The sequence below is a fragment of the Sarcophilus harrisii genome, chromosome 3 (genome assembly GCF_902635505.1).
Source record: "Sarcophilus harrisii chromosome 3, mSarHar1.11, whole genome shotgun sequence".
Lineage (NCBI taxonomy): Eukaryota > Metazoa > Chordata > Mammalia > Dasyuromorphia > Dasyuridae > Sarcophilus > Sarcophilus harrisii.
The window spans coordinates 113,128,178-113,150,337 of record NC_045428.1 but is presented as its reverse complement, the minus strand read 5'-3'; positions in this window follow the sequence as shown (position 1 = coordinate 113,150,337).

Sequence of the window (22,160 nt, the reverse complement as noted above, 5' to 3'; positions counted from 1 at the left end):
TTTCCACGCTCCTACACTGCCTCCAGGGAAGAACCTCGTGGTTTGAGACCCAATGAAATCTCAAATGGATGTGGACCCATTATAAATCTTTGGTCGTCTGTCTTTCATCCATGTTGTGGTAGATACCTTTTCAGGATTCACTTTTGCAGTGCCAGCAGCAAAAGAGACAGCCTGAGTGGTCACTGAATTTTCATACAAGATTTGCCATTATGGTTGGCTGCAAGCAATAAAAAACAGACAATGGTCCTGCTTATATTTTGAAACATTTTGTACATTTTGTGCAAGTATAAGATTTTACATACCACAGGATACCTTTTAATCCTCAAGGACAGGGCAATAGTGGAGAGGAGAAACAGAGATATTAAGACACTACTCCAAAAACAAAAGAAAGGGGGGAGCCAAGGTAACCTAGAGAACTTCTAAATCTAGCTCTTTTATACTATTAACTTTGATTTTTTTGATAAAGATGCACTGGCTCCGGCTGACAGGTTTTATAACCCACTGGAAGGTCAGTGTCCAGTGGAGCAGCTCCACTATCTTTAGATAATCGCCAGGTGATGTGGAGAGACTCCAGAAAGTGGTGAATGGAAAGGACCAGATAGGCTAACTGCTTTGGGGAGAGGGGTTTGCTTATATCTCTCAGGTGGAGAAGGAACAAATAGGTGCTAACGAGCCATATCTGCCTTGTCCATCGCAGAGAGACGGACAGACCTTTGAAACAAAGGGAGAAGACCAAGAAATATGGTGGTGCTGTTGCTGATTGTGCTCACCATTGAAAGAGTGTGGCAGTTATAGTTTGACTCCATGGACATCAAAGATTGTCAGACTTCAAAACCCTCAGGAATCATTGGATTCCTCTGAGCCTAGGACTCGAAAACCCTCAGGAATCATTGGATCTCTGAGCCATAGGACTTGAAAACCCTCAGGAATCATTGGATTCTCTGAGACATAGGACTTGAAAACCCTCAGGAATCATTGGATTCTCTGAGACATAGGATTTGAAAACTCTCAGGAATCATTGGATTCTCTGAGAAATGATAAGACTGTTACAACACTTCAAAATCTGCTGGAATCATTGGATTCCCTAACACATAAAAAGACTTTTTCAGGACTTCAAAAACTCAGGGGGATCATTGGATTCCTGACATGTGAAAACAATGGACAAGGATTGGTTTTAGACTATCTCTGGCTGCTGAAGAAGGTGTATGTGTGACTGTTGTTTACATACCCACCTTCTAGGACTTCTGGTGATCTTTTCCAACAACCATGTTGATTTATATTGTTTGCTATTCCGCTACTTGTGGTACAATTCATGTTTGTTACACCACATCGAGCCTGCACTGACTGAGGGGAGGGTCATCCTGTAATAGCTCTGCGTTATTGTAATGTGGCTTGTGTAATACCTCCCATGCTGATGGGTTTTGCATAATAAGACCCTTCAGCCCAGAAACCCGCTAGCAACCCCCATTTCCCTTTGGTGCTTTTCATCTCCCTTCCTGAGATGTCAGGTAGGGCGTGATCATCTCCTTTTTAGTGTTTCACCGCCTTTCTGAGAAGTCAGGAGGCTGTGATCACCTCCTTTTCGGTGCTTTCACCTCCTTCCCTGGAGAAGTTAGGGAGGCTGTGATCACCTCCCCTTGGGGGCTCTGACCTCCCTGAGGAGTCAGGGATGGCATGACTCTAAAATAAAAGAAAGCGGGAAATGTAATGGGCTGAGGTTTGAGCTGATGCACTGAGGTCCCAAGTACATGAGGCTAGACAGTAATTGGGCTATACTCTATTAATATACATGATTGGATAAAGAATGGTCCCTGCCCACTCTCCATGCAAGTCCTGATGTGTTGTATAGGAAATGACGATTTTGGTGGGTGGAGGCAGAGAGAGAGAGGGAGGAAGACAAGTGGGGAGAGATTGGCTGGGCCTGAGACTCGTTGCTGGTTGTGTGGCTGCTGGTCGAGCTAGCTTTGACTCAGTGCACACATTGCTATCGCGATCCCTCTTCCACCTCCAATCCCTTCTTCACTGGAGAATAAAGACTGACGATTTTCCCCTAACCTGAATTCCTGTCTCGTGCTGATCTTAAAATACACGATCTTAACACATATATTTGATTTAACACATATTTTACCATGTTTAAAATATATTAGATTACTTGCCATCTAGAGGAGAGAGTGGGGGAAGAGGAAAAATTGGAACACAAGGTTTTGCAAGGGTGAATGTTGAAAAATTAACCATGCATATGTTTTGAAAATAAAAAGTTTTAATTAAAAAATCTTGTAAAACAAAAAGTAAGCTAAAATGAGAAAAGAAACAAGAGAAAAAATGCTTTGCAGAATTTTTCTGATAAATGTCTCGTTTTATATGCCTATGTATACACATACACATGTTATATATATATAACAACTAATCTGGAAAACAAACTAAGGAGGAATAACTTCAGAATTATTAAAGTGGGGGAACAGAGCCAAGATGGCAGAGAATAGACAGGTCTTTGTCTAAGCTATTTTTAGCTTTTCTCAGAATCAACACAAGATTAAGCCTTTGAATGGGTTTTGGAATGACAGAACTCCCAAATATTTGGAGTGTAACAAATTTCCAGCAGAAGTTATTTTGTAAGAACTTCAAGAAAAGTTTATCTCAATTGGTCTGGGGTGGGGTGGGGGGGAGTCAGTTCATCACAGATGGGCAAAGGGAGACCCAGGGCAGAGAGTCCTCCACCTGCTGGGGGAATCTACTGTGAGAAACTCTTAATCAAAATACAGCAGGATCAGCTACTTTGATTCAGAAGCCAGTGGAGTGTCAAATAGTAAGCCCTTGACTTTCAACATAATAAGCTGAAGTTTAAAGTGGTCTCAGCAACCCAGAACCAGAAGGAAACAAGCAACTCCAGCCCCAAGACAGCCTGAAGCTCATGTCACCTGTAGAGGAAGCTTGGGACAATCTCTGCTTTGCCCAAAGACTAGATTTCAACCTTTAAAATGAGTAAAAGCAGAAAGAACTCTGACTTTGCTACTATGGAGACAGAAAAGAACAGATCTCAAATCTAAGGTCACTAAATGCAAAACTTCTCCAAATGAAGCTTCAAAGTATGATGAGTTGCTCTTCAATTCAATAGACTCTCCTGGAAGAATTCAAAAAGAATCTTAAAAGAAAAATAGAGAAAGGAAATCAGAGCTTTGGAAAGGGAAACAGAAATTGTCTGAAGAAAATCACTCCTTAAAAATAGATTTGACAAATGGAAAAAGAAAATAACTCCTTAAAAAACAGAATTAGTGAAATGGAAACAGAGAACAACTCCCTAAAAGATAGAATTGGTAAAATGGGAAAAAAAAATCCATTGAACAAAATAACTCATTTAATAGTTCAATTGGCAAAATGAGATAAAAAAGCTAACAAAAATAATTCATTAAAAATTAGAATTGAAGAAATGAAAGTGAATGACTCAAGGAGACATTGAGATTGAGTCAAACTAAATCTCCCAACAACTGAAAAAAATAGAAGAAAATATAAAATGCATTACAGGAAAAACCACTGTTGGAAAATAGAGCCAGGAGAGAAAATCTAAGAATTAGTGGACTACCTGAAAATCTTGATGAAAAAAGAGCCTTAAAAAACATCTTTCAAGAAATCATCAAGGAAAACTGCCTTTAGGTCCTTGAACCTGATCGTAAAATAGCCATTGAAAGAATTCATTGATCACCTCCTAAAAGAGATCACAAAATGAAAACTCCAAGGAATATCATAGCAAAATTTCAGAATTATCAGATTAAGTCTCCTTAATAATTAATACAAAATTCAAGAGAAGCATAAAAAGGTAAAAAAGGAATGAAAAAAACTATGTTTTTTAAAAAGTTAAAATGTTTTCATCCCTATATGGTAAGATAAGTTTAACTCCTGAGAATTTTATCTTTGTTAGGGGTTTACTCAAAGGATTTAGGTATAATTTGACTTTACTGTGATAATATAAAATTAAAAGCCAGAATCCTATAATATGTTGTTTACAAGAAACATATTTAAAGCAGTGTGATACAGAATAAATTTAAAAAGCTGGAGCAGAATCTATCATTCTTTCGCTAAAGTAAAAAAAAAAAAAAAAAAAAAAAAAAAAAAAAGCATGTGTAGCAATTCTGATTTCAGATCAAGCAAAAGCAAAAATAAATCTACTTAAAAGAGATAAAGAAGGAAACTACATTTTGCTAAAATATACCATAAATAATGAAGTAATTTCAGCACTAAACATATATGCATCAAATAATATAGTATACAAATTCCTAGAGGAGATGTTAAAAGAGCTGCAAGAAGAAATAGACAATAAAATTAGACTAGTATAGGATCTCAATCTTGCTCTATCAGAACTAGATAAATCAAACCACAAAATAAATAAGAAAGGACTTAAAGAGGTAAATAGAATTTTAGAAAAGGTAGGTATGATTGACCTTTAGAGAAAATTGAATGGGGACAGAAAGGAATGTACTGTTTTCTCATGGGTCCTTGACACCTACACAAAAATTAACCATGTATTAAGGTATTAAAACCTCAAACCTCAAAATCAAATGCAGAAAGGACAAAATAATAAATGCATATTTTCCAAATCATGATGCAATAAAATAGATTTAAAAATTAAATGGAAATGAAATAAACTAATACTAAAGAATGAATGGGTGAAATAACAAATAATAGACACAATTGATAAGTTCATCCAAGAGAATGACAATAATGAGATAACATACCAAAATTTATGGAATACAGCCAAAGAGGAAATTTTATATTTCTAAATGCTTACTTTCATAAATAGAGAAAGAGAAGACAATGAATTGGGCATGCAACTAAAATAGCTAGAAATTAATAATAAATTTGAAAGTCTGAAAATAAAAGGAGATTAATAAAGTTGAAAGTAAGACAACTGTTGAACTAATAAAACTAAGTTGATTTTGTGAAAAAAAAATTAATTTGAAAAAATAGTTTGATTAGAAAAAGGAAAGAAGAAAATCAAATTGCTAGTATTGAAAATGAAAAGGGTGGACTTTTTACCAATAAAGAGAAGATTAGATCAAAAAATAGGAGTTATTTTGCCCAACTTTATGCCAATAAATTTAATAATGTAGGGGAAATGGAGGAATTACAAGAATATAGAGTGCCCAGATTAACAGAAGAGGAAATACTTCCATTTTAGAAAAAGAAATAGAACAAGTTATTAATCAGCTCCCTAAGAAAAAAGCTACAGACAGATGGATTTACAAGTGAATTCTACCAAACATTTAAAGACCAACTAATTCTAATACTATGAAAACTCTTTGGAAAAATAGGGAAAGAAGCAGCCCAACCACATTTCTTTTGTGACACAGATATGATATTGTTACCTAAACCAGGTAGGGTCAAAACAAAGAAAAGAAAACCACAGACAAGTTTCCCTGATAAATATTGATGCAAAAATGTTAAATAAAATTACAGCAAGTTATGACAAGCATAATACAACATGACTAAATAGGAATAAGGAATCCATGGCTGGTTCAATATTAGGAAACCATTTGCATAATTGACTATATCAATAACCAAACTAACAGAAATCATATGATTGTCTCAATAGATGCAGAAAAAAATTGACAAAATGCAACACCTAATTCTATTAAAAAAAACACTAGAGAGCACAGGGATAAAGGGAGTTTTCCTTAAAATAATCAATAGCATTTTTTTTAAAGATCATCAAGCATCACATGAAATGGAGATAAACTAGAACCATTCCTAAATAAGATCAGAAGTGAAACAAGGTTGTCCACTATCACCATTAATATTCAATATTGTATTAGAAATGTTAGCTTTGACAATAAGAAGCAAAAAGAGATTAAAGGAATTAATATAGGTAATGAGAAAACCAAATTATCACTCTTTGCAGATGATATGATAGTATGCTTTGCCAACAAAGTCCAGCAGCATGAAATACAAAGAGAAATTCCATTTAAAGTAATTTTAAATAATATAAAATATTTGAGACTATACCGGCCAAGACAAAGTCAGGAACTATAACATAATTACAAAACACTTTGTACATAAAGTAAGATTTAAACAATTTGAAGAATATCAAGTGCTCATGGGTAGCCCAAGTTAATATAATTCTACCTAAATTGTTCAGTGCCATACCAATCAAACTGCCAAGAAATTAATTTACAAAACTAGAAAAAATTATAACAAAGTTCATCTGAAAGAACAAAAAAGTCAAGAATTTCAAGAGAATTGAAATAATGCAAATGAAGGTGACCTAGCTGTACTAAACCTAAAATTATATTATAAAACAGTGGTCCTCACCCATTTGATACTTACTGGCTAAGAAATAGCTTAGTTAATCAATGAAATAGGTTAGGTTCACAAGATGTAATAGTCAATGAACAGAGTAATCTAGTATTTGATAAACACAAAGATTCCAGCTTCTGGGATAAAAATCCACTATTTGACAAAAATTTCTGAGAAAATTAAAAACCAGGTGGTGAAGCCAAGATGACAGAGAGCAGACACAACTTTTTATGATCTCCTCTGATCTTTTCTCAAACCAACAGTAGATTAAGCCTCTAAAGTGGTTTTGGAGTCAAAGAACCCACAAATATTTGGAGTACAACACATTTCCAGAAGAAGATACCTTGGAAGAACTTCAGAACAGATCTGTTTCCAATGGGCAGGGGGACAGTCAGCCAACCCCAGATGGCAGTACAGGGAGCCTGGGACAAGGATCTGGGATGGGGAGTCAGAGCATAGCAGCTTCCACATGGGATTCTTCTGTGAGCCTCCTAAGCTACTCTGTACTGGTTGCAAGCATATGGTTTGGCAGATTTGCTACAAAAGGCAAATTGTAAACCTTGAGCTCCAGAAGAATGAAGGACCTAACCATAATTACCCAGAATTATATGTCAATCAGCAGAATTTCCCCAGGGCAAACTAAAGCAGCTTTTGTCCCTTTTTGTTAAGAGCAGACCAAAAACCTTTAAAAAGGAGCAAAAAAAAACAAAAACAAGTCTCATCTTAGACAGCTTTTATATATAGAGAGAAGAACAGATCTCAAATCCTGAAATTCCTAAAGCTAAATCAACTCCAAATGAAATCCCAAAGGGGGAAATGAGCTGGACGCCATTTCCCAAGGCTTTCTTGGAAGATTGCATAAAAGATCTTAAAAGAGTTAGAAGAAAAGAAATAAGATCTTTGCAAGAAGAGATGAGAAAAGGCATATAACTCCCTACAAAACAGATTTGAAGAAATGGAAAAAGCATATAACGCCTATAGATATGAAAAAGATAACAATTCATTGAAAAACAAAATTTGTGAAATGGAAAAAAATGCAATGAACAAAACCATTCAACTGGCCAAAAAAGAGCTAAAAAAGGTAACTGAAGAAAATAATACATTAAAAATTAGAATTGAACAAATGGAAGTGAATCACTCAATAAGACTTCAAGAATCTGTCAAACAAAAACAAAAAATGAAAAAAAAAATGAAGAAACTATGAAATACCTCTTAGGAAAAACAGCTGACCTTTAAAATAGATCTAGGAGAGACAATCTAGGAATTATTGGACTTTCTGAAAGCCATGATGAAAAAAGGAATCTAGACATTATCTTACAGGAAATCATTAAGGAACATTGCCTTGATGTCTTAAAATCAGAAGGTAAAATAGCCATTGAAAGAAGTCTCCAATCATCTCCTGAGACCCCAAAATTAAAACTCCAAGGAATGTTGTGGCTAAATTTCAGAACTATCACATAAAGGAAAAGACATTGGAAGCAGCCACAAAGAAACAATTTAAATACCCGAGGAACTACAATTAGGATTACCCAACACCTAGCAGCTTCCACCTTAAAGGACGAAGGGCAATATGATATTCCAAGAAAATTGAAAAACAGTATGGCAGAAACTAGGCATTGAGCAACACTTAACACCTTATACCAACATAAGGTTGAAATAGGCTCATGATTTAGACATAAAGAGTGATACTATAAGCAGATTAGAAGAACAAAGGATAGTCTACCTCTCAGATCAGTGGAGAAGGAAGGAATTTGTGGCCAAAGAAGAGCTATAGGACATTATAAAATGCAAAATGAATCATTTTGATTATATTAAGGAAAAAGCTTTTGTACAAACAAAACCAATGCAGACAAAATTAAAAGTGAAGCAATAAACTGAGAAATTATTTTTATATCCAAAGGTTCTGATAAAAGCCTCATTTCTAAAATATTAAGAGAATCGACTCAAATTTATACAAATTCATGTAATTCTACAATTGATAAATAGCCAAAGGATATGAACAGATAATTTTTAGTTGAAGAAATTAAAACCATTTCTAGTCATATAAGAAAAAATAAATCACTATTGATCAGAGAAATGCAAATTAAGACAACTCTGTGATACCACTACATACCTCTCAGATTGACTAAAATGACAGGAAAAGATAATGATGGATGTTAGAAGGGATGTAGGAAAACTGGGACACTGATGCGTTGTTGGTAGAGTTGTAAATTGATCCAACCATTCTGGAGAGCAATTTGAAACTATGCCTAAAGGGCTATCAAAATGTGCACACCCTTTGATCCATCAGTGTCTCTATTAGGCCTGTATACCAAAGAGAGCATAAAAAAGGGAAAACCTACAGTATGTGCAAAAATGTTTGTAGCAGCCCTTTTTGAAGTGACAAGAAACTAGAAACTAAGTGGATGCCCATCAGTTGGAGAATGAATGAGTAAGTTATGGTATATAAATGTTATGGAATATTACTATTCTATAGGAAACAATTAGCAGGATGATTTTATAAAGATCAGGAGAAACTTGCATGAACTTATGTTTAATGAAGTGGGTAGAACCAAGAGAACATTGTACACAGCAACAAAATAATGCAATGATCAATTCTGATGGAGCTCTTTTCAACAGCAAGGTAATTCAGGCCAATTCCAATAGACTTGTAATGGAGAGAGCTATCTGAATCCAGAAAGAGGACTATGAGAACTGAATGTGGATCACAACATAGTATTTTCATCTTTTTGTTGTTGTTGTTGTTGGTTTGCTTTTTGTTTTCTTTCTTATTTTTTTTCCTTTTTGATGTGATTTTTCTTGCGCAGCATGATAATTGTAGAAATATGTATGGAACAATTGCACATGTTTAACATGTATTGGATTGCTCACTCTTTAGGAGAGAGGGTAGAGGGAAGGGAGGGAGAAAAAAATTGGAATGCAAGGTTTTGCAGGGGTGAATATTGAAAACTATATTTCCATGTATTTTGAAAACAAAAAGCTATTATTTCAAAAAAAATCATTAGATTATTTGACACCAATTACTAAAAAAGAGTTTATTTTCCATATTACTAAAAATAGCATTATATTTCAAGAAATAATAAAAGAAACCTATGATAGTTATCTTAGGAGATCAATATGAAAATACAAAGAACCGAATGGTCACTTCCTAAAAGAAATCCCACAAAGAATATTCTCAAAAATATAAATGAAATTGAGAACTGTCCAATCAAAGGAAAAATTGTGTAGTTAACCAGAAAAAGTTAAGTCCTCTTTCATAATGATCTGTCTTGTTCCCTCTAGAATTTTATGAGACTTTCTATTATCTAAAAGAAGATTTTCTCTCTTGCTGGTTGATAAAGTATTGGTAATATTAAAATAGATTAAAGATTATTAATACTATCTTATTTTGTTCTTATAATAATCTTTAGAGTTAGTTGCTAATATTACCTTCATTTTACTGATGAGGAAACTCAGGCAAACAGCAGTGTGACTGTTTCAGGGACACCTAGTAAATGTCCAAAGCTGGATTTAAACCTAGCACTTCCTAGTTTCAGATCTAGATCTTTATCCTCTCTGTCACCTATAACAGAGACACTCCTAACAAAGTAATCATCCTTTCAGGTTCAAATATGTATTTTCTATTGACTCTATTTCATACTCCAGGGTGGTTGGGTGGGTTCAGGGAAGTGCTAGAGACTGTTTTAATCAACTATAGTTAGTTAAACAATAGTTACCAAGTATATACTTCAGAAATCAACTAATAGCACTCCGAACTTGATTATATATATATTGTTTTATTGATTGACTAAATTTAACAAAGTCTATCAAGAGGACTGCAGATGGCCCTGGATGAAATGGGAGACCTTGACCTTTTTAAGCAAAGGTCTTCAAAAGGTCCCCTGATGTTGTAGACAGCATTTCTGAGTTCAAATCTGAACCCAGACACTTATTAACTGTGGGAGCCTGGGTAAGTCATTTGAATTCATTTGTCTTAGTTTCCTCATCTGTAAAGTGAGCTGGAGAAGAAAATGGAAAATATTAAAGTATCTCTGGCAAAACAAAACAAAACAAAACAAAAAAAAAACTCCAAATGGAATCATGAAGAATTGGACATGACTGACCAATACCTTATCACATTCCTGGTCTTTTATGTTTAGATATTAACAGTAAAATCTTGAAATGGCTTGAAATCTCCCATATACTACTTCATTTGATAACCATAACAACCCCATAAATAGGTACCAATTTTCGCCTTTTTTATATTAAAGCTTTTTTATTTTCAAAACATATGCATAGATAATTTTCAACATTCATCTTTGCAAAATCTTGCAATTTTTTTCCCTCTTTCCCCCCCCATCCATCCCCTAGATAACAAGTAATCCAGCATATGTTAAATATGTGCAACTCTTCTATACATATTTCCACAATATCATGCTGCCCAAGAATAATTAGATTAAAAAATGGAAAAAAATGAGAAAGAAAATAAAATGCAATCAATCCACACTCATTTCCCACAGTCCTCTGTCTGGGTTCAGAAAGCTCTCTGCAACACAATTCCATTGGAACTGGACTGAATCACCTCACTGTTGAAAACAGCCCCCTTCAACAAAATTTATCTTTGTATAATCTTGCTTTTACTATGCACAATGTTCTTTTATTTTTACTCACTTCACTGACTATCAGTTCATGTAAGATTCTCCAGGCTTTTTTGAAATCATCCTGTTGATTGTTCCTTATAGAACAGTAATATTCCATAACATTCATATACCATAACTTATTCAGCCATTCTCTATCTGATGGATCTCCACTCACTTTCCAGTTCTTTGCTACTACAAAAAAAGGCTGCTACAAATATTTTTGCATATGTGGGTCCTTTTCCCTTTGTTATGATCTCTTTGAGACACAGGCCAAGGAGAAATGCTGCTGGATCAAAGGGTAAGCACAATTTGATAGCCTTTTTAGTATAGTTCCATATTGTTCTCCAGAATAGTTGGGTCAATTTACAACTCCACTAACAGTGTATTAGTATCCAAGTTTTCCCACATCCCCTCCAACATTTATCATTATTTTTTCCTGCTATCTTCACTAATCTTAGAGATGTGTAGTGGTACCTCAGTGTTGTCTTAAGAGATTCAGAGTGACTTGATCTAAAGATCACACATCCAAGAAAGGACCAGAGTTTAAATTCAAACCTAGAAGCCAATATTCCAATTCCATCATTTATTTATTTATTTATTGCGGAGGCAATTGGGGTTAAGTGACTTGCCCAGGGTCACACACCATTATTCTTTTAAACATATTACATTACCTCCTTGACAGTATTAGTGGTACTTCCACTCAGACAAGTCAGTGAAGAAATCATATAAGGGTCAAAATATTTCTTTTAATCAAAAAAGGTAAAGGCATCTGCTGTAAACTCCAAAGAGCAATTGTCTGAGTTAAATTCCTGTAAACCTAGCTACAAACTTTTGGCTTTTGGTTGGTACTGTTTTCTAGTAGTAAACTAAAAATGAACCTTTACATCCACTATGACACAAAACATGTAAGTATGAGGATTGAAAAAGATTCTTATTGTCTTCATCTATTTTTGTCATTCTCAGAATATTATCAGTGAGTCTCTCTTTAATTTTGTTAAATTTGGTACTTGACCACAAATGACTTCCTTATGAATCATCCCACGACTAGCAGAATTCATGTAAGAAACAATTTCCTTGCCATTTTCTTAAAAGATAGGCAAGAATGGTGGGGGTGGGGGGAATGCATAGAATATACCATAAGCTTATTTGGAAATGAGAAGACATGTCAGAGCATAGACACTGTATTCATAAATTGGCAATAGTGATACTAGAAAAGAAAACAAACTAATTGGGTTTTTTTTTCCTTTAAAGAAATAGACAAAGGAGTAAAAAGCTAAAAGTAGAAAGCAAAAAAGCATTTTCCTGATTAAAGCTGCTCACAACTGACAGGACTTGAAAAGAAAAGTGAAGACAGGTAGAGAATGCTTAGAGTGGCCCCATTTACGTTTCTCTTTTAAATAGGACTTCTTATAAATTATATTAGGTACTGCCTGCCTCCTCATTCCTTCTGCATCTTACTTTTATGTGCTATTTTCTTTATTAAACTATGAGCTCCTTGAGGGCTGAAACCAATTCAGCCCTTCTTCCTTCTTTTGGTTCCCCAGTGTTTAGTATGGTACCTGGAACCCAGTAGGATGCTTAATAAATGTTCATTTCCTGACTGGTTAAATTTTGTTCCTAAATTTTTAATTGGCAGTTTTGTAATTCATTTCCCTGTGATTGAGAACATGAGATATTTGAACATATAAAAAGGAGAGCATGGGTCAAAAAACAGTTGTTTTGGGGAGGCTGAAGACCTGAATTCAAGTCCTGATTCTTCCCTTTGTGATTGTGGATGAACTACATGATCTCTTGGTGCCCAAGAAGCTCTTTTAGACTATGAGTTAAATTACAGAAAAACTGCTGAAGATAAAATTCATATAAAGAATTCCTATTGACAAATCACATGTTTACACTTCCTGATGCTATTATTTTTAAGAAACTATTTGTTCTGTAGCTTACTTGGATAATTTGTTTTGTTTCAGCTGTGTTCTATTTTTTGTGATCCCATATTTGGGGTTTTCTTGGCAAAAATAATGAGTGGTTTGTTATTTCTTTCTCCAGTTCATTTTATAGATGAGGAACTGAGACAAACAAACTAATGACTTGTCCAGGATCACACAGCTACTAAGTGTCTGAGGCAAGATTTGAACTCATGAAGATGAATCTTCCTGATTCTAATCTCAGTGCTCTATCCACTTTGTCATCTAGCTTCCTTAATAATTCACTAGCAATGGCTAATTTTAAAATTTCTAATCGGTTTATCTCTTAATTACATCTCATTTGGATAATCTGGCAAACTATATGGAATCTTTTCGGAGCCAAAGTTTGTTAAAAATTCTATTTCATTAGGAACTAAGCTTCTATTATAACCTAAGATTTTTTTTTTCTATATAATGAGAACTGTGAGAGAAAGCCTGGCAAAGTATATAGATGAAATAAATAAAAGTCAGGCTTGGAATAAAATATATGAATTCCAGTCTGGTGCATGCTGCCTAATTAATGCTAGGTAGCTCATTTAATTTCAGAGGTGTCAAGGGAACCCAGAGGATAGAGTATTGGAGTTGAAGCTAGGAAGACTTGAATTCAAATTTGACTTTGGACTCTGACTACTTGTGTGATCCTGAGCAAGTCACTTTACCTATTTGTCTTTTCTCCTATGAATATAGTGAGGATAAAAAAGCACTTAAAATGCTCTTAGCACAATGCCTGGAACTTAGTAGGTGCTTCATAAATGTGTATTTTCGTCTTTCCTGGTTGATTAACCTATTCTGCACCCAAGGCATTGCTTTTGGAGAGTCTTTGATAACCAGAATTAGTAAAAGGCATTTCTGCATTGGGAGTTCTCTCTACTAATGAAATCATAAGATCAACCCAAAAACCAAACCAAAGAGAAAACTGGATTGAATTTGTAACAAGAGTCAACCACAGAAATCATTTTGCCAGATTTCTCATTTTATAGATGAAGAAACTGAAGCTGAAATCATAGATTTAGATTTGGAAGGAAGGCCATCAAATCAAATTCTTTCATTTAACAGTTAAAAAAACTGAGGCACAACAGATTCCATAACTTTTCCAGGATCATATATATAGTATCAGAGGCAGAATCTGAACCCAAAGCTCCCTGAGTGCAAACCAGTACTCTATCCATCATCATACAACAGGTGGGTCACCATATCATCATCATCAACTAATTAATAGAAATAATAAATGACCTTAGTTTCCTATAAGAATCAAAAGATGCTACCTTTATTGATATCTTCTATTACTGTATCACAATCATTTCTGTTGAAAACAATTCTCCTTTCATCATGGTTTTTTGAAGTATTAAGAAAACAGCATTTTTAATTGGAATAGAACCAAGAATACATTATACATAGCAACAAGAAGATTATGTGATGATCAACTTGATTCTTTTCAATAAGGGGATGATTCAAGCCAACTCCAATAGACTTATGAAGAAGAGAGCTATTTACATCCAGAGAGACCAGTAGGGGGACTGAATGTAGATCACAACAAATTATTTTCACCTTTGTTATTGTTGTTTGCTTGCTTGTATTTTTCTTTCTCATTTGTACATGTTTAACCTACATTGGATTATTAGCTGTCTAGGGGAAGGCAAAGGGAGGGAAGGAGAGAGGAAGAAAAATTTGGAATACAAGGTTTTGGTAAAGGTAAGTGTGAAAAAAAACTTTGCATGTCTTTTAAAAAATAAAAATCTATTATTATATAAAAAAGAAAACAGCATTTTGTATCATATAACAATGTGACACCTTAACGCTCAATTCCTAGTTATAAAACTTATCATGTCATATTGATTTTCTTATTATTTGAAGTCATAAAATATTTATTAATTATCTACATGTCCAGCACTCCACCAGGTACCATCAGTCATAATAAGAGATAGGTCTTACTCAGGAAGAACTACTACTGTGACTAAGCTTCAGATCCCATGAGAACCCTATTAGAAATTTCTCAACTCATTATTATGTGTGATATTATAGTGAACAACTTCCAAAATGCAATGATACTGCTAAATCAGCTATAATTATTCTGGTAATGTTCAAATAAAAGTTTGGGAGGGTTATTATTGTTTTCATCTTTTTTGGGGGAGTATATTTGCAAAACCTATAATAGTGATTTTCATGAAGAAGTCCTTAAAATCTTTTATTTCATTGACTTTTTTGGCTGTCTCAAAATAATGAAGCCTCAGAATAATGGTTTTGAATGTTTAAAATAAAATACATAGAATTACAAAGGAAAGTAATTATATTGAAATATATTTATCAAAATCAAAATTTCTTACTTTGTGTACCTCAGATTATGAATATTTATTTTAATAGTTATGCCCCTTAAGATTATAGGGAAATTCACAAATTATCTTTATAGTAAGTACCTCATGCATGTTTAACAAATAATCTTAATTAGTAAAATTATTATTGTAATACCAGAGAAACTGAGCAAGACAGAGATTAGAGGATAGTTTAATAATTTATTAAATGGAGAGATTTTCTGGGACCAAATGAATCCATGGTTGGTCCCAGGGCTGAATGAGACTATAATCTTAAAGAATCCAGCCCTGAGTATAGGGATTTTTATAGGATAACAAGACCAATGACATAATGGGGGAGGTACCTGGATGGGGATAACCTAATGGGGGGAGGCACCTAGGATGAGACAATGCAGGGAGGTATTGGAGAGGTTACTGATATTCAAATGATGTCTAAAATACATAGACCTTTATCCTGTTAAACATTAAGAAGGAATGATTATAGTCTAACGATATAAAACCTTTATCTCATCAAACATTATAACCTGAGGCAGAGTAACTAAATAGGACAATGGAGAAACTGGGTCAGGACATTAAAAGGGAACTGTGGCATAATATTATGACAGAGTATATGATTTTGAATTATATACATTATCATAGTAGTATATAGTTTATTCAATTTCTATTAGAGTTAAGCTTCTTGAGGGCAGAAAACTGCTCATTTTTATCTTTTTATATCCCAGAAATAGGGATGTAAGTGTTTAATTGACAGATTAAAACTTTTATAAGCTTTTCTATGGACTGTGATCATTTGCTTGAGACCTAGAAAGTACCTTGAAAGTTGTTTGGTTAAAACACTACATTTTGCCAATGAGTACTAGGTAGAGGTCAAGTTACTTGACCAAGGTCACATAAGTAAGTATAAAAGTAAGATATCAGACCTCAATTTTCTGGTTTGTAATTCCATCTTCTGCCCAAATGCAGGAGTAGATCCATCCAAGAAAGTCTGAAGTGTCACCTTGGAAATTCCCTGCTTTGAATCAACATTTCATCATTGCTACCTTTTGCCAACAAAAACTAAAAGCAAACCTTTGTGTTAGAAATAATTCTCTGAGTATTACACTATTGGTATATTCTTAAAAAAAAAAAAAAAAGAACAAAGCTTTTTTATTTGTACAGGCCTGTTTATATTATATGTCTAATCAAAGTATTCTGTTGACCATTTTAGCTTCTTTTTAATTTCACTTCTCTAATTTTAGTCATTTTTTTCTCCATTTTAGCTGCAGAACATTAGTTTGGAATTTTTTTTTAAAGGCACTGCTGAATACACAATGGGAATTTTAGGTGCCATGTTTTGATATATGAATAATGCTATAACTCTAAAAAATCATAACATTTACAATTCTGAAATGGTTACAGAGTCCATAATTTATTCCGATATATAGTACTGGTTTAAAGACTTGTTTTCATGGTCTTGGCTGTGATGTGTTGATGTGGTAATCTTGTAATTCATGTGGATGGCTCATTCATTATTTTTGAATAGGATAAAGATACTAGAGCCTGTTTATCTTCCTTAATTGTTTGAACCTAGAGACAGAAGGAGAGATATAAAATTCCCCAGCAAGGTTTGCCCTATTCTTGCTTATGTGGTATCACAAGGACAAAGATTCATTAAAGAGACCTTTAAAATGTGTTAATCTAGGTACTTTAATGAAATTTGTTTGCTGGTAACCTGTCCCACTTATTTATGCTTAGTAGTATTCATACATAATGATAATGTGACTACTCATCTCTAAACCATTAAGGAAAGAGATATGAGAAAAGAGGGGCATGATGATTAATTTGGGGTGGACTCCTTGGGAGTCTTTGCCTTTTAAAGCAAACTGTCCTTATCTTACTTAGCCTATATTTTTTTTCTAAAGCATAACAAAACTTGGCATTAAAATGCAGTAGGCAAAGGACACTAGGAAGGTTAAAAACAAGTTACTCTCCTCACTATGAAAGAAGGATGAAATGTTTTTAAAAATATGAGTTTTTTTTTTCTAATAGAACAAGTATGTTGAAGTGCTCATACAATTTTTAATCCTAATGTAAATGTGGATAGGCTTTGGGAGATTTATTGTTGTGGTAGTTAAACTAACAATGAAACAATATGAAAGCTGCTGGTATAAAAACCTGGGCTCCTTCAGTGTTATGTTGGATCTCCTGCAAAAATCCAACATTTTTATAGGTGAACAAAGATAAAAACATCAGAAACAAATGTGTACATAGTACTTTAACATTTACAAAATGCTCTTCTTGTGTAATATTGGGTACTTATATGTCATTAAACTCTTATTTTTCCTTTGATTCATATCCTTGTTTCATATCTGATGAGGGTGATCCAAAAACCCGAAACTTTCCCCAAAAGTGCTCATTCTCAAATATTCTATAAATCATAGTTTGTTAATATACTTTTAACATTCATTTTTTAAAAATGTTAAGTTCCAAATCATATCCCTCCCTTCCCTTAAACAAGCAATAGGTCAGTTATAAATATGAAATCAAGTAAAACATATCTCTATTTTAACCATGTTTCAAAAAATTACAGAAAAATAATGAAAGCTTAAAAAGTATATTTCAATCTACACTCAGAGATTAACAGTTCTCTCTCTGGAGGTGAATAGCATTAGTCATACTGACTCCTTCAGAATTGCCTTGGATCACTATATTGATCAGAGTAGTTGTCATTTGCAGTTGATCACCATTATAATTTTGCTGCTACTGTTTACAATGTTCTGGTTCTCCTCACTTCACTTTGCATGAATATAACTTATAGTTTTAAACAGTTGTCTAGAACAATGAAAGATTAAATGACTTGCCAAGGGTCACACAGAATATGTCTGAGGTATGTGAGAGGCTATGAATTTTCTGGATAATTTTGATAAACAGAGGTCAGATAACTGATACAGATACTATAACTCCCTATACAATCTCCATGTCTGATCTTAGATTCTTTTCATATAATTAATGTGCATTATTCCCTCAGATATATATAAATTACAATGTTCCTTCTCTAATATTTATCATATGACCTGACAGGAATGGGAACTGGTTGTTTCTGTTGTTAGATGAATTCTAAAACTACTAGATTCTAATAAAAACTATTGAAAAATAAATGAATTTTCAGACTCTTTATTTTCCCTATTTTAGGCCAAATGCCAAAGAATACTAAGTAACAATACTCATTGAGAGGCTTGGAAGGGTCTTTCTGTTAGTATGTGTTGTGCAACCAGAGCTAATGTATAGTTCCAAAACGAGAATTTATAATCAGAACTGATCCTCTCATCTTAGAGTCTGTTTCTAGGATTAAGCCTACACTTGTGAAGAACCTTAAATTAATTCTGAAGGCAAGAAATTTATGCAAGTGTGGAATAGGTATCAGATATGTGATGGAAGGGACTTTGAATAGGCGAATAGAATTGAGGAGTGACCTGACTTAAGAAAGAACTAATAGTAAAAGATTTATTTTGAAAGAAAAAAAAAGTACATGAAAAGTACATGAAAAAGTACATGAACTAGTAATTTCTTAAGGTAGGAGATAGTTCAGGAAAAGCCTGGCATAAAGTTGTTCCAAATCATAGAATCTTCATACACCTATTAATGATTTTTTTTAAAAATAAGAACCAAAGGGATTCCATGAATATAGGGCTGGGAATGAATTTAGGAAAAGCTAACTCCAAATGTGGTTCTAGACATTTATTAGCATTCAACTCTGAGTAAATCACATAATTTCTGCTTGCCTCAGTTTTCTCCACTATAAAAGAAGGATAATAGGACCTACTTCTCAAGGCTTTTTGTAAGGGTTATTTGAGATAACATTTATAAAATTCTTAGTCCAGGGCCTAGGAGGAAATATATAAATGTTTATTCCCTTCCCTTCTCATGGAGATGGAAGAGAGATTACATAAAGAATTTCAGGAACAATTTGATCATACTGTAGAGTGCATGAAACAGAATAATTAATTATAAGATTGGAAAAGTAGATTGGAAGTGAGTTGTGAATATCATTGAAGAATTTGTACCTGATCCTAAAAGCAATAGGGAGCCATTGCAATTTATTGATCCTGTGTTTTTGGTATATTATATAGCTCTGTAGGATATGGATTAAAATGGGAAAATCTGAGTCAAGAAAAACATTTAGGAGGCTAGTATAATTATTGATAAAAGAGATCAGAGAAAAGGGGGATAAATTGAGGGATATTGTAGAAATAGAATTAACAAAATTTGAAAAATATTTGAAAATGTGGCAAAAGGAAGTTAGGAGGACAGGACAACTCTAATGCTGCTAAACTTTGTGACTAGAAATATGTCAGTTCTCTTGATAGAAATAGGTTCAGGAGAAAGATTGATTTGGGAAGAAAGATATGATTTCTGTTTTGGACATGTTAAATTTAATATGTTTATGGGACATAAGCCAGTTAGAAATTTCCATCAGGCAGTGGATGACATGGAAAGTTCACAAGAGAGACTCTCTTGTGCAGAATAACACAATACACCCTTAATATATGTTTGCAGAATTTAATAAAAATCTCTCTTATTATTATTGTTAATAACAAAGGACACATTATAAATAAAGATAATTCCTAAAAGGAGTAGTCAATCTAAATTGACAGACAAGGTCAATAAATAAATAAAATCAAATAACTCAACTATATTACCATTGTTATTGTTTAAGTGCTTAAACAATATCTTTCAATATCTTTTTGAAGATATCTAAAAAACACACAGTACATCAAGCATTTTGTATTTCATTGGCAAAGTGCCTTAAAATAATATTATATGTGGCTTTTTTGGGGACTGGCTCTGTGATTTCACTGAAGAAATTTCCTGTACTAATACAGTCGGCACTTTTCTATAACCTGTCATCTCTGACAGTTCCCTGTATCATGGAGATGTTAAGTGATTTATACTAAGTAACAAAATCAGTATAGGTCAGAGGTAAGACTTGAACACAGGTTTTCTTGATTTCAGAACAGTTTTCTAACCTCAGAGAGTCATTCAGTCTTAATATCAGTGTAATATTTTTCAATTGACAAATGACAATAAAGTATATTCATTTACTTCCATCCAGAAATGTTGTGAAGATAATATGAGATAATAGATACATTTTGTACAAACAAAACTAATGCAGGCAAGATTAGAAGGGAAACAATAAACTGGGAAAACATTTTTACAGTCAAAGGTTCTGATAAAGGACTCATTTCCAAAATATATAGAGAATTGACTCTAATTTATCAGAAATCAAGCCATTCTCCAATTGATAAATGGTCAAAGGATATGCACAGACAATTTTCAGATGATGAAATTGAAACTATTACTACTCATATGAAAGAGTGCTCCAAATCACTATTGATCCGAGAAATGCAAATTAAGACAACTCTGAGATACCACTACACACCTGTCAGATTGGCCAGAATGACAGGGAAAGATAACACAGAATGTTGGAGGGGATGTGGGAAAACAGGGACACTAATACATTGTTGGTCGAATTGTGAACACATCCAGACATTCTGGAGAGCAATTTAGAACTATGCCCAAAAAGTTATCAAACTGTGCATACCCTTTGATCCAGCAGTGTTTCTACTGGGCTTATACCCCAAAGAGATACTAAAGAAGGGAAAGGGACCTGGATATACCAAAATGTTTGTGGCAGCCCTGTTTGTAGTGGCTAGAAACTGGAAAATGAATGGATGCCCATCAATTGGAGAATGGTTGGGTAAATTGTGGTATATGAATGTTATATATTATTGTTCTGTAAGAAATGACCAGCAGGACGAATACAGAGAGGATTGGTGAGACTTACATGAACTGATGCTGAGCGAAATGAGCAGAACCAGGAGATCATTATATACCTCAACAACGATACTGTATGAGGATGTATTCTGATGGAAGTGGATTTCTTCAACAAAGAGAAGATCTAACTTAGTTTCAATTGTTCAAGGATGGACAGAAACAGCTACACCCAAAGAAAGAACACTAGGAAATGAATGTAAACTGCTTGCATTTTTGTTCTTCTTCTTGGGTTATTCATACCTCCTAAATCCAATTCTCCCTGAGCAACAAGAGAACTGTTCAGTTCTGCACACATATATTGTATCCAAGATCTACTATAACCTATTTAACATGTATAGGACTGCTTGCCATGTAGGGGAGGGGGTGGAGGGAGGGAGGGAAAAAATTGGAACAGAAGTGAGTGCAAGGGATAATGTTGTAAAAAATTACCCTGGCATGGGTTCTGTCAATAAAAGTTATTAAATTAAAAAAAAATAGATACAAAGTGCTTTGAAATAGTTAAAATGGGACATAATTGTAAGACTATTATTGCAATTCTTTATAACCTACATAAAAAAGAGAACATGAATATAATAACAAATATCAGGGGTGCTAATATTCAGAAGCAAAAAAACCTGGAGAGCTCAAGACAATCACCAAAAAAATTTAAAAAAAAAAGCAAAGAATCACTGAAAAAGTGGGTGGTCCATGATACTGAACACTGAAAGAGAGGAGAAATTCTCAACTTTTATTTTGTTTTTCTTTTTTTTTCATCTAAGGAGAATAATCACTGGACTAGAAAGAAAGGATATTATAGTTCAGTCATTTCATTTGTAGCTTACTTTTTATAATCCTATTTGGAGTTTTCTTGGTAAAGTTACTGAAATAGTTTACCATTTCCTTCTCCAGCTCATTTTACAGATAAGGAACTCAGGCAAATAGAGTTGTCATTTGAGGAGGGTCATACAGCTAGTAAGTGTCGAACTCAGGAAGATGAGTCTTCAAGTCTTAAAGCCTAGCACAACATCTACTTTGTCTATTTGTTTCCCAGAAGGCAGAATAAAAATCTATAATAAAGCACTGAAGTCCAAAATGAGCAGAAGTAATACATGTCTACCTCTCCTCAGTGAATTAGATTTGATGAATCTTGTTGAATAATATCTTAGAGGACTAAAGAAAGTAGCTGATGT